The 13,292-nt window shown below is 38.3% G+C and overlaps 2 long non-coding RNA genes across 2 annotated transcripts in view; both read left to right on the top strand.

The window, feature by feature from the left end:
* LOC149123415 (uncharacterized) overlaps window positions 1-560 on the top strand; it is a 29,433-nt gene extending 28,873 nt beyond the window's left edge. Inside the window, exon 3 of the long non-coding RNA XR_016217100.1 lies at window positions 346-560. This is a non-coding gene — a long non-coding RNA (uncharacterized LOC149123415). The remainder of the gene's footprint in view (window positions 1-345) is intronic.
* The window catches only part of LOC149123412 (uncharacterized), a 734,608-nt gene that overhangs the window by 333,019 nt on the left and 388,297 nt on the right, over window positions 1-13,292 (top strand). The window lies entirely within an intron of this gene.

The following is a 13,292-nucleotide window of genomic DNA, read 5'->3' on the forward strand; positions in this document are numbered from 1 at the left end:
ATCATCTATTATTTTTCACTTTATGTTTCTGTGTGGGAGCAAACTGTTGAAATCCTTACTTAATGTATACTAAGCTGATCTTCTGTATATTAAGATAATCGAAAATGAATCTTGATGTGAATGGAAGGGGAGAGGGAGTGGGAAAGGGGAGGGTTGTGGGTGGGAGGGACGGTATGGGGGGGAAGCCATTGTAATCCATAAGTCGTACTTTGGAAATTTATATTCATTAAATAAAAGTTAAAAAAAAAGTTGTTAATCCGTATAAAAACCATGAGATAGGGATGGTTGCCACAGAAATTATGCTTCCAACAAAAAGAACTAACCATGCATATGCTCACTTTTCAGCAATACTTGAAGAGCCTTGAGAAGTCACACAGAAGCCACTCTTCAGAAGTAGTTTATTGAATCTGAGCAGAAATGAAAGCTATGTATCAAGGAAAAAAATAATGAAAATGAGTGTCTTAGTTGTAATTTCTCCAGGAAGAGACTCCAAGCAAGAATTTTAGTGCAAATACTTTATTTCTGATGTTCCAGTGCTGGCCAAGGAATGGGGAATTGAGAAGAGGGAGGGAAGGAAGGCAGCACAGAGTGTATTATCAAGTAAGTTATCACTGTCAGCAACTGAAGTGTGAGGTCAGAGGTTCTGAGTTCCAGTTCAGGCTCTGTGGCTTACCAACTTAGTCCCTTCGGAAATCATGTCACCTCTTTGGGCAAGCAGTTCTTTTCTGAGAATGGAGATACACATGGTTGTTTCAGCCATTTGGGGAGTGAACTAGTAGATGGAAGCTCGCTCTCTCTCTCTCTCTCTCTCTCTCTCTCATTTTCTTTCTCTCTCTCCCTCTTCCTCTTCCCTTCCTTCCTCTGTGTGTGTCTATTGCTCTGCCTTGCAGATATATAACAAATAAATATTTTTAAAAGATAAATTCATGTTGGCGCAAGAAAGATTGAAATCCATACATCTTTTCATTAATATGCATTTTCCACAAAGTTTTTGAAGTCCACTTGTACTTTGTATTTGGGTTTTTTGTTTCGTTTTGTTTTTAATTTGAGAGAGGCAGGCAGATACACAGAGAGAAATCTCATTCACTTGGTTAGCTCCCCAAATGCCCACAGGGCTGAGGGTTAATTCCAGGATCCAGCAACTAAATACAAGTTTCAAAGGTGAGTGGCAAAAACCCAGCTACTTTAATTATTACTGCTTCTTTTCAGCATCTGCAATCCAAGAAAGCAGGATTCAGAAGCCACTCCCAAGAATCAAAGCCAGGTTCTCTGACATGGGATGCAGGTGTTCAAAAGGGACATCTTAAATGCTAGCCCTAACATGCATCCACATTGTGCTTTTAGAAAAAAGTTTATCTAACAAAAAGTTCTGAGAATGCCTTCGATAAATTTGAAAGAGTTGAGACTCTGACATTAACAGAAGGGTGGGCCAACTTGACATACGTAGGTGAACACATTGCTTCCATTCATTTCTGCCACATGAGGATGTCCTGTGGTCCAGCACCATTCATTTTCCTCTCCTTGGCATACAGCATAGAAATTTAATAAAGACATGCTCAGTAGTCTCATGTTCAATGCTTTGAGATAATGCAATTTCACAAACTTCCACAGGGTGGCAAGGATGCTATTTGACAGTCTTTCCAAATAGTCTTTCCCCTCTTTTTTCCTCCAATTTTTTTTTTCACAAGATACAGGTTTCCCCATCTATAGCTATTATAAAAATTGGAGAATATTATTTTATATGTGATAATATTTCCAATAAATGTTCCATAGTCCAATTAACTTAGAGGACTAATTCACAGCTCAGGAATATTAAATAAAACAGAAAAAAACAGTCAGTCTTGTACCAAAGAATAGAATTTTTGAAACATCAGAAAATTAACACAGGAAATGTCCAAGGAGATGTATAGCTGCAAAAATGGTTTGCATGAATGATGAAACTCAGTGATGGTGTGAAGACCTCTGCCCTAGTTTTGAAATGTCTTGGGTATGTGATAAGCACAGAATACACTTGGATCAATACTAGCCAGAAGGTGGTAGATTGTTTGCAAACACAACACAAAAAATTGGATGCAATTATTTCCCTCTAGATATATACATCTTTTTCTGCAATATGATTTTTCTACAACTCCCCTTAAGGGGTGGAACTATTCCCAAGTTGAATTTAAGTTGAAGTTAGGTTGGTTTTATGGCCTGTTAAACAAATACAAAGCAGAGTATGTGAACCTCTCTTCAAGTTCTGAACTGAAGACTCAGAAGTCCTTACATGCTTCTGTTTTTTCCCTTGGACTATGTCTCATAAACAAGTTTGAGCTAGCCTAATGGAAGATGATAGCCCACATGAACCAGTCATTCCCATCATTTCAGCCACTCAATAGCATTTAGGCTACCCGCCAGCTGAACACACATACACAAGCAAGGCTTCCCAACACAAGCTGAGCCTCACCTTGATCAGCACAAACAGCTATGTAACCTATAGACTTGTTAGGGAAAAGATAGCTAATTATTTTAAGCCATTAACATCAGGGTACTTCATGAGGCAACAATGGCTAACTCACAGCCATATGAGAAATCTCAGTTGCATCAGCTTATTCTCTCTAAGCTTCCTTCATGATGCAGCTTCTAAATGTGGTGACAATAGCCTTAGCCTGGATATAAGAACCTACGATTAAGACCTTGTGAAGAATGGAAAAAGTATAGATTTAGAAAATCATCTTAGAAGTACTGTTCATATACATGATGATACTTCAAAAATTTCATGGAAAATATGTATTATGAAAAAACTATGGATTCCAAGTTTTCTTGCACTAAAATTGACATATTTTAGTTCCATCTTTCCACAAATTTTATAAACTGCTTCCACACAAACACACACACACATATATTTTGTGTGCATATATATAAACATGTTTGTGGGTATTTAAGTTTTGCAACAGATGAAGTTTATGTATTATTCTAACTGGTGGATTTGGTCTGGATATGGCTAGATGGAAGAGGTGATTGGGATATCCCACTTGACTGAGACCCTTGAAGCTCCTGAAAGCAGAAATATGGCTTAGAAGGAATGGACATTGCCTAGATGTTGAGTTCTCCCAGAGGCAGACCCTGGAATAAGGGTTCAGATACAGGCTATTTTGGGAGGCAATTCCTGGATGTGTTAGTGGAAAAGTGAGCTAGTGAAGACAAGGTAGTCATTAGGTTACATCACTATCAAATAGGTTGTCACCGTGGATAATGAGATTTTTATCCTTTCTGGGAAAGTTTAGAATTCACACCTCACATTGATCATTTTCCATACTCAAGGAGCTGGGATACTTGTCCTAACAATCTCCTTCCACTATTGATGGAAGCTGAAAAGGAAATTTTCTAATACTTCCAGCAGCACACATGGACACAGCAGGCTCTGGCCACCAGAAAAAGTCCTCAAACCAGGGATGGTGTTATGGCATAGCAAGTAAAGCTGCCACCTCTGATGCCAACATCCCCTAAGGATGAAGTTTCATGTCAAGCTGCTCCACTTCTGATTCAGCTCCCTGCTAGTGGCCTGGAGAAAGCAGCAGAATATGGCCTGAGTGTTTGGGCCACTGTCACCTACATGGGAGACCCAGACGAAGTTCCCCCTCTCTCTGTAACTCTGTCTAAATAAATGAGTTTTTAATTAAAAAAAAAAAAAGTCCTCAGGCCAAGAGAGTTTTGCTGGATGTGTGAAGCTGAAATGGGAATAGTAAAGGCCTCTGAGAAACAGCAGAGCACCAACAACATCTGCCACCAAGACTAGGGTTTACAATGGGGATATGCTAGACATACAGTTACCCTCTGTGTGCATAATCTGTTCATGACCTGGACATTTTTATTTTACAGAAATGTAGTAATTGTACCCAACATTCAATACATAAAATGGATCCCATTTTAACTTTCTGAATATGGTTAAATTTTACTTCCTTTATGAAATACCCCAATGCAATCTTTCTTGTATTTCCCAAGAATAAGGAGATAATGGAGAGATGATAGGTGGACGGATGGATGAGTAGATGGATGGATAAATGGATAGATGGATGGATAGATGATTTGATAGGTGAGTGTGCTTTTTCTCCTTTATTGATTTTACATTTTACATATGTGATGTCTGAATTTACATATGACTAGGAATCTTCCTTGCTGAGCTTTTAATTCTGTATGTATTATTATAATTTCATGGTGGCACATAGCAGGCACTGTTGAATGTTGACCAGCAGAATAATGAAATACACTGATATTGCTCACCAAATGATAGTAGAAAATTATGAGCATGATTAGCATATACTCCAGGATTGCCAAGTGTTTCAGCAGGCATGTTACATGGTACATATGGCAAGGCTCATATTTGTGGTGCCTGCTTTCATACCCTAGTGCCAAATTCCTATAACTAAGTAGGAACTTGACAGATACTTGTTAAATTAAAGAAATAATAATTCTCAAAATTTAAAAGTTTCAGAGAAAGAGAAACAGATTTGTTAGATTTTTTGTATGCATTCTATTGCATTAAATATAGCAGTCAACTTGCATTAATTACTCAAGATAGCAGAATGTTAGAAGAGTTCTATACAATTCACAGATAGTCTATACCCAAGGACAATTTGCATTTGAGGAAAACGTTTGCTACATATCAGTTATAAATTTTATTTTCTTTCCAGTTTTTATAAAAGTTCAAAATAGACTTCCAAATATAATGAGATAGGCAAAAAGTTCACAGTTGTTCAAAAAGTTTATGGCTGATTGTTCATTATTAATTTATGTTGAATGCTATGTTTCAATTCTCTTTTACAATGAAAAAATTTTGCAAGATAGAAACTCTATGATTTGATTTTCCATACCCACACTCTGCAGAGTTCAGCTTCATTTTAATTTAATTTTATTTATTTATTTATTTTTTTGACAGGCAGAGTGGACAGTGAGAGAGAGAGACAGAGAGAAAGGTCTTCCTTTGCCGTTGGTTCACCCTCCAATGGCCGCCGCGGCCGGTGCGCTGCGGCCGGCGCAGCGCGCTGATCCGATGGCAGGAGCCAGGAGCCAGGTGCTTTTCCTGGTCTCCCATGGGGTGCAGGGCCCAAGCACCTGGGCCATCCTCCACTGCACTTCCAGGCCAGAGGGCTGGCCTGGAAGAGGGGCAACCGGGACAGAATCCGGCGCCCCGACCGGGACTAGAACCCGGTGTGCCGGCGCCGCTAGGCGGAGGATTAGCCTAGTGAGCCGCGGCGCCGGCCCCAGCTTCATTTTAAAGCCTATTGAAAGCCATTTCAAAGTAAGGTACATTGGCTGAGCTCAGAAATGTCACTTATTCTCAGCTACTAATTGTTTACTACCATAAGCTCCTTTGGAAGAGATTCAGGAGTTTGAATATTATCATCAAACATCTAGGCCAGAGGGACAAGTGTGTAGCCTTGTTAAGGTTAAGACACTGGTAAAGACAACTGTGCCCTACACTTGAATAGAAGCATTTGGTCTCTGCCTCCTGCTCCTGACTCCAGCTTCCTGATAATGCAGACCCTGGCATTCAGTGGTGATGCCTCCAGTTACTGGGTTCTTGCCACCCACGTGGGAGACCTGGATTGAGTTCCTGGCTCCTGGCTTTGGCTCAAGCCCAGTCTCAGTTGTTGAAGTCATATGATGAGGAAAGCAGCAGATGGGAGCTCTCTATTTCTCTGTCTCCTAAGTAAATAAGTAAATAAGTGTAGGCCAGAAAAAAATGAAGAGCTCTACAGGACCAGAAGAAGTTGCATTCATGCCTGTGCCGGAGTCCACCGCACAAATGTTTTAATTTGTCATTGAAGGATGGATCCAGAAAGACTGAAAACATCAAAGAAATATCTGTTGTGATGAGATGACTTTTTTATGTATTTGAGAGCAAAATACTGCCAGTGCTTCTGTCACCCAAGTTATTTGCCGACAGCTTTGTATTCCTGCTGTGGCTGTGAATGTCACGTTAATATAATAGAAGAGAAAAAGGATTCAGTGCTTCCTTGTGCCTAACAACAGCCATATAGAAATACTACATTTTCAAATAACTCTTAAACTCTAAATTATAATCTTTTTGCCTCCATCTTTAGTCAAGTATTAGCAGATGAGATGAATTAGATCATATCAAAAGTGTGGCATCCTATGGAAAATCAGAGGCATGTTGACTGTTATCTTTCAGAAATTGATTTCTCTCTTAGAACTGGTATTGTAACATGGTGGGTTAAGCCACCACTTGTGACACTGGCATTCCATATGGGTTTCAGTTTGAGGTTGAGCAGCTATACTTCTGACCTAATGCACCTGGGAAAGGAGTGGAGCATGGCCCGAGTGCTTGGGCCCCTGCAACCACCTGGGAAACCAGGAAGAAGCTCCTGGCTCCTGACTTTGGTCTGGCCCAGCTCTGGCCATTGTGGCCACTTGGAGAGTGAACCAGCAGATGACAGATCGCTCTCTCTCTGTCTCTCCCTATCCCTCTCTATGTAACTCTGCCTTTCAAATGAAGAAAATAAATCTTTTTAAAGAGAGAGATTTGATTTCTCACCAGGAACCTTTACTTCTTAACTTCCATGAGGCAACTGTCCCTTTCCTACCTTAATACATTTTATTTCTAATAGGAACTGACATTTTAGGAATGATGCTGGGTCTCAAAATATTTTTTCCTGAAAATTTTGGTTTTATTGCAAATATCCTGCTAAAATAAACTTTGAGGCAGAATTTGACCCAAATTCTATCCTAAAGTCAAAGTTAGTGCTTTTATGTTTTGAATTCAACATCTAGTCATAGTCCTTACGTATTTCAGGTTGCATTTTTATGCTGTTGTCATAAAATTATAGTCCACACATTTACTTAATTTTATGTTGTGATTTCCATTCCCATTACCCAACAATTGCTCTTTTATTCTCTCTCTCCCAGTCCCATGTTCTCCATCTGTATTATCACAATCACCACCTTTCTAATGTAACAAATATTACCACATGGGTATGGATCTTTCCAGACCATTTTTTTATTGACTTAAAATCTATGTTAGGCGGACATCAAAGATCCCACTCAATGAACCACATCCTTAAATAAATCTCAATTCTTGCTGTGGGTAGAGCCTGTGAATATGATGGGTTGTCACTCCTGTGATTATATTATGATATAAGGTAGTTAGAAATGTGTTTGTTGATGTGATTAAGGCCTGTAACCAGTTGACTTCGAGTTAATCAAATGAGAAATTATTCTTACAGGTCCAGCTTAATCATGTAATTTCTTTAAAGAGGTATTGAGTCCTTTCTGAAAGAAGGGAGATTTTCCTACTGGCTTTGAAGAAATAAATTGTTCTATTGTTGAAGGGCCACCTGACTAGAACTTGATTGTGCCCTATAGTATCTAAGAGAAAACCTTAGCCAATAGCCAGCAAATAAATAAATAAACAAACAGCAGATAAATAAGCAATAATGACTGCAATCCAAGTTGCAATTAACTTAATTCTTCTACAGCTGAGTAAAGTTGGAAAAAGCCCTTGAGCTCCAGGTGAGAAGGCAGCCCAGCTGAAAATTTCATTTCCAGCTTATAAGACCCTAATCAGAGAAACCAGCAATGCCATTTCGAGACTGATAGCCTAGAGAAACCATGAGACAGTAGAAGTGTGTTAATTTAACTGCTAAGTTTGTTACAATTTGTTTTTGTAGTAACAGAAAGCTATACATAAGATTATGTACACACATGCAGAAAGAACATCACTGCTGTTTGTAATGGGTTGTTAAAATGGAAACTTGTAGCAAACAACCCACAATTATAGTCAAAGATTTAATCCTTTCCCACTAATAATATTGGAGTAAATAGATAGTTAGGATGGACATAGAATATTCAAACAACACAATAACCATCTTAGTATAATTAAACACTCAATAATAGCAGAACACAAGCCCTTTCCAAGGGCACATGTAACACATTAAACAGATCATATTGTGGGTTTCGAAATTAGTGTAAATACAATTTAAAGAGCCAAAGTCAAACAACATATTTTATCTGAAAAGTGGAATTAACAACAATAACAACAACAACAACAAAAACACAGAAAGACTTTAGAAATCCTCCTACATTTAGAAATTTTATCACACAATGCCAAGTAAACCCTTGGGTTAGATGAGAATGTCACAAAGAAATTATAAAATATTTTGAACTAAATAAAAATAAAATGAAATATCAAAATGTGTACAATGCAACTAAAACAGTAATTAGGACTACATTTACAGAACTATATCCGCAGGTTAGGGGGAAAAATGCCTTTAATCTATAACCATAGCATCTACATAAAGGAATTAGCATCAGAAAGAGCAAAAAGGAACCAAAGTAAGTAGAACAAAAAGAATAATAAAGACAAAAGTATACATCAATGAAATGGAAACATGAAAGAGTAGAGAAGAACCAATAAAACTAAAAAATGATTCTTTAAGAAAACTAAAGGTATTTATAAAGCTACAGCTAAGCTGGTAAGAAATGAAAAAGTGAACACAGAATTTACTGAGAATGAGGTTAGTCATCACATAGAGATTTTGTAGATAATCAAAAATAAATGGGCATATTATGAAAAAGTACTGCCAAGAAGTTGAAACAAATTAGAAGAAACAGAAAAATTTCATAAAGCACATGAACTACAAAAATTAATTCAGAAGAAAGATGAGCTGAGTAGTCTTCCTTTTATCAATTAAATGTAATTTAAAGTTTATAATCTTATCAATTAAAGTTTACAGTATCAGAAGACTCTTGATGGGTGAATTCTCACATACAAAGAATTTTATACTAATTCTACATAAATTTCCAGAAAACTGAAAGAAGGCTAATTCAAAAGTAAATATGTAGATATAAAATATTCTGTGAAACCAGTATCACCTTGAAACTGAATTGAAACACTACAGGAAAGTAAAATAAAAAGTAGCATCTTGTGTGAACACAGATACCAACATTACAAATATCATTTTAAGAAAATTCAAGCAGGTCAGCGCTGTGGCTCACTAGGCTAATCCTTCACCTGCGGCGCTGGCACTCTGGGTTCTAGCCCTGGTTGGGGCGTCAGTTCTGTCCTGGTCACTCCTCTTCCAGTCCAGCTCTCTGCTGTGGCCCGGGAGGACAGTGGAAGATGGCCCAAGTAGGGGGAAGCACCTGGCTCCTGGCTTCGGATCGGTGCAGCCCGCCGGCCATAGTGACCATTTTGGGGGTGAACCAACAGAAGGAAGACCTTTCTCTCTCTCTCTCTCTCTCTCTCTCTCTCTCTCACTGTCAAAAAAAAAAAAAAATCAATCAAACAATGTGAAAGGGCTAAATACCAAGACCAAATGACATTTATTTGAGGAATATAAAGTTAGGTTAATATTTAAAAGTTAATCAATGTTACTCATATTTTTAAACCTAATTAAATAAGATTATCTCATCAGAATAGGGAAAAATGACAAAATCTAAAAACCTTTCTTAGTAATAATTCTTCAAAACCTAGATACAAGGGGAACTTCCTCAATCTCATAAAAATCATTTACCAAAAAAAAAAAAAAGCTAATATCATACTTAATGATGAAAGACAGAATGTATGCTTTAAAAAAAAGGATTTATTTAATTTATTTGAAATACAGAGTTACAGAGAGAGATGTAGAGTCAGAGAGAAAACAAGGTCTTCCATTCCGTTGATTCACTCCCCAAATGACCACAATGGCCAGAGTTGGGCTGATCCGAAGCCAGGAGACAGGAGCTTCTTCCAGGTCTCCCATGCAAGTGCAGAGACCCAAGGACTTGGGCCATCTTCTACTGCTTTCCCAGGCCATAGAAGAGAGCTGGACTGGAAGAGGAGCTGCTGGGACACGAACCAGTGTCCATATGAGATGCTGGCGCTGCAGGCTGGGGCTTTAACCCACTGTGCCACAGTGCCAGCCCTGACAGAATGTATTGTAACTAAGATAATTACAACAAACTATTTTTCCAGTGTCATAATATGTATTGAACACTTTAGTTGAGGTTCTGGCCAGGGGAACAAGCTAAGTAAAGGAAATATTAGAGAATGCATATTTAAAAGGATTGAAACGTTGTCTTCATTCACAGATGGCATCTTTGTCTATATGGAAAATATGATGAAATCTGCAAAATACCAAATAGGACTTGTGAGTGAGTTTAGTCTAGCTCAGGATGCAAGCTCAATAAACAAAAATGCATTTTAGGGCACAGTAAATGGGACACTGGCATGAGGGGCTCTATGGAATCCCCTGCCCTGCCCCAATGCAACGATAACTATTAAAAATGAACAACAAAACATGACTGCAGTAAGTCTCTGGAAATTGTCGTAATGGCATAGAAAAACATGGAAAAACATGAAAAAACGTGTATTCAAGAAAACTGCTTAATCTTGGCAAGAACTGTGAGAGTCAGTGGCATTTAAGCCACCCCATCCCCAGTTCCTTGTCCATCCCCTCTTAGCTTAGTATGTTGAGCTGGTACAGTGAAAAACACAGGGTTCCCTCTCCTCCTACTTCCCATTTGAAGATCATAACAGTGACTCAGAAAGATCAGTCCACTGTATTTCTCACTCCTTTTAGCTTAGTGGCACAAAAGTCCAGGCAAGAACCCAGATGAACACAAACAAGAAAGGCTGAGAAATATGGGGTCTTCCATCTCCACTCAGTCACAGCTTGAAGGGTAAAAACTTTATCCTAGATATGAGTGGCTAAGAATACTGGCATCCCAGGTCACTTCCCTCTAGAGACTCCCTACAAAAAGAAGCAAGCTGGAAAAATGGGGCCACTGCCACGGTCCTCTCTTTGGCTTATAAAGCAAACATGTCACTTCAGGAGAGGTGGATCACTCCCCCATCCCTCACTCCTACTCAAGAGTAGTTTTTGTTTTTTTAAATATTTTTACTTATTTATTTGAGAGGCAGAGTTATAGAGAGAGTGAGAAACAGGGAGAAAGATCTTAAATCTGCTGGTTCATGCCCCAAATGGCTGCAATGGCCGGAAACCAGGAGTTTCTTCTGCATCTCCCACATGAGCGTAGGGGCCCAAGGACTTGGGCCATCTTCCACTGCCTTCCCAGGCCATAGCAGAGAGCTGGATCAGGAGACAAGCAGCCAGGACACAAACCATATGGGATGCCAGCCCCACAGGCAGAGACCTAGCTTACTATGCCACAGCACCAGCCCCTCTAACAGAGATTTTGTCCAAGAAGAGAAAAACCATAGGAACAGAAAACTTGAAAGTTTTTCAAAAATCAGTTAATTTTATTTGGAACAGAGGTGGGGAGTTCAAGCCTAAGCACACTCACGAAGAGAGTGGGTAAAGTTTAGAGTAAGTGATCAAGAGGAGGCAGGTAATGCCACAAGGCTGACTGCCTAAACAGGCAAGGGCAGTTTACCAGAGATAACACAGGGAAGGGCACAGAAGAGCACTTCTAGGGTTGGAACAACTCAAAGCCTCGTTTCAAAGGCTATCCCACCAAAGGGGCTTGAATTTAATGTGAACAGAATGTAAAGCCATTTGGGTGCCGGTGGCAGTGTTGAAAATGATAATGAAATTTTCCAGCAATTCATGGAACCCAAAAGCTGGGTGGGATGCAAATAGAATCAAGTATCTCGTTAGATAAATCAAGGGAAAAGACAGTCAAACAGAACCTACTAAAAACATCATTGTTCCAGAGTGATAGTGCATGTCCCAAGGACACACCCATTGAGGGATGACGTCAGATCCTGACACTGTGGGAGAAACAGACTTTGCAAACATAATCCAACAAAGGAACAAAACAAATAAAAAAGCAAAGAGTGATGTGGGGTATCAACATCCAGAATCAGTACAAAAGAATATCTAAGGTCTTCAATTTTCAAAAAAAAAAAAATTATAAGGAATGGAAAAGAAAGAGGAAAATGTGATTAAATACTCAGGAAATAAAGCAGGCAACACAAACATGCCCTTGAAAAAGCTTAAATTTTGCACTTAGCAGGCAAAGATTTCTGAGGAGTTGTTATACAGTAAAAGGAAAAAAATAACTAAAGGAAACCATTACAAAGAGTAAAGGAGAGGCAAGTGTTTGGGCTAAGTGGTTCTGATGCCCCCACATCCTCCACACTGTCACCCTGTCCCTGCTTCCTCTTGTGCCTTTTGACTAAACTTGGTGCTTGTCTACTTGGCCCCTGGATGCTATGCTGTGCCCTTTCCATCTAGGGATCTGTGAATATAAACGTCTTCATGATAATCACTTCTATTCTTGCATATCTAACTATCCCAGCTGTAACAATTTACAGATATACCATTAGAAGCAAGTGGTACCATGGGCTTTAAATTTTCACTTACCTAATGATTACTGATACTGAGAATTTTTCATATGTTTATCAACCACTTGTGTATACTTTTTGGAGCAATGCCTATTCAAGTCCTTTGCCCATTTTTAAATTTAGTTGTTTTTGTTGTTGACTTCTAAAAGTTCCTTGTATATTCTGGCTATTATTCTCTTATTAGATATGTGATTTGCAAATATTTTTTTGTTTTCTTTTATCTTTGATGATGGGGATCCTTTAATGCACAGAATGTTTTCATTTTGATAGAGGCTAATTTGTCTATTTTTTCTTTCATGGTCTGTGCTTTTAATGTCATATCCAACAAATCATTGCCAAATTCAATGTTATGAGGCTTTTGTCCTATGTTTACTTCTAACTCTGACCCTTATATTTAGATATTTGATACAGTTTCAGTTATTTTTTTTCTGTGACATTATGTAAGTGTTCCACTTCAAGCTTTTGTATGTCGATATTGATTTCCCCCAGCACCCTGTGTTGAAAGATAATCCTGTATCCTTTGAGTCATGTTGGCAGCATTGTGACTACAGATGACCGTGCATGACTCAGATTTTCTTTGTTGGGAGATTTTTGATATCTGATTCTATCTCTTTATGAGTTAAACGTCTTTTGGGAATGTCTACTTATTCATAATCTCAGCAAGGTGGATTGTGGTTTCTAGAAAACTGTCCATTTTTTTTATGTTATCCAGTTTGTTGGGGTGCAGTTATTCACTGTACTATTTTATAAGAATTTCAAGCATTTTAATTTTTTTAAATTGGTAGTAATGTCTCCTTGGCATTTCTCATTTTAGTTATTTGATCCTCCTCTCTTTTTCTTTGTCAACTTAGCTAAAATATTTTAATTAAAGAACTAATGATTTGTTGACTTTTTTTGTATTGTGTTTTTGTTCTCTATTTTACTTATATCTGTTTTACATACTTTTTCTCTTATGCTAACTTTGAGGTTAATTTGTATTTTTCTAGTTCCTTTAGGTGTAAGA

This window comes from Oryctolagus cuniculus, chromosome 11, assembly GCF_051225735.1.
Source record: "Oryctolagus cuniculus isolate XC-2025 breed Fujian yellow rabbit chromosome 11, ASM5122573v1, whole genome shotgun sequence".
Taxonomy (NCBI): Eukaryota; Metazoa; Chordata; class Mammalia; order Lagomorpha; family Leporidae; genus Oryctolagus; species Oryctolagus cuniculus.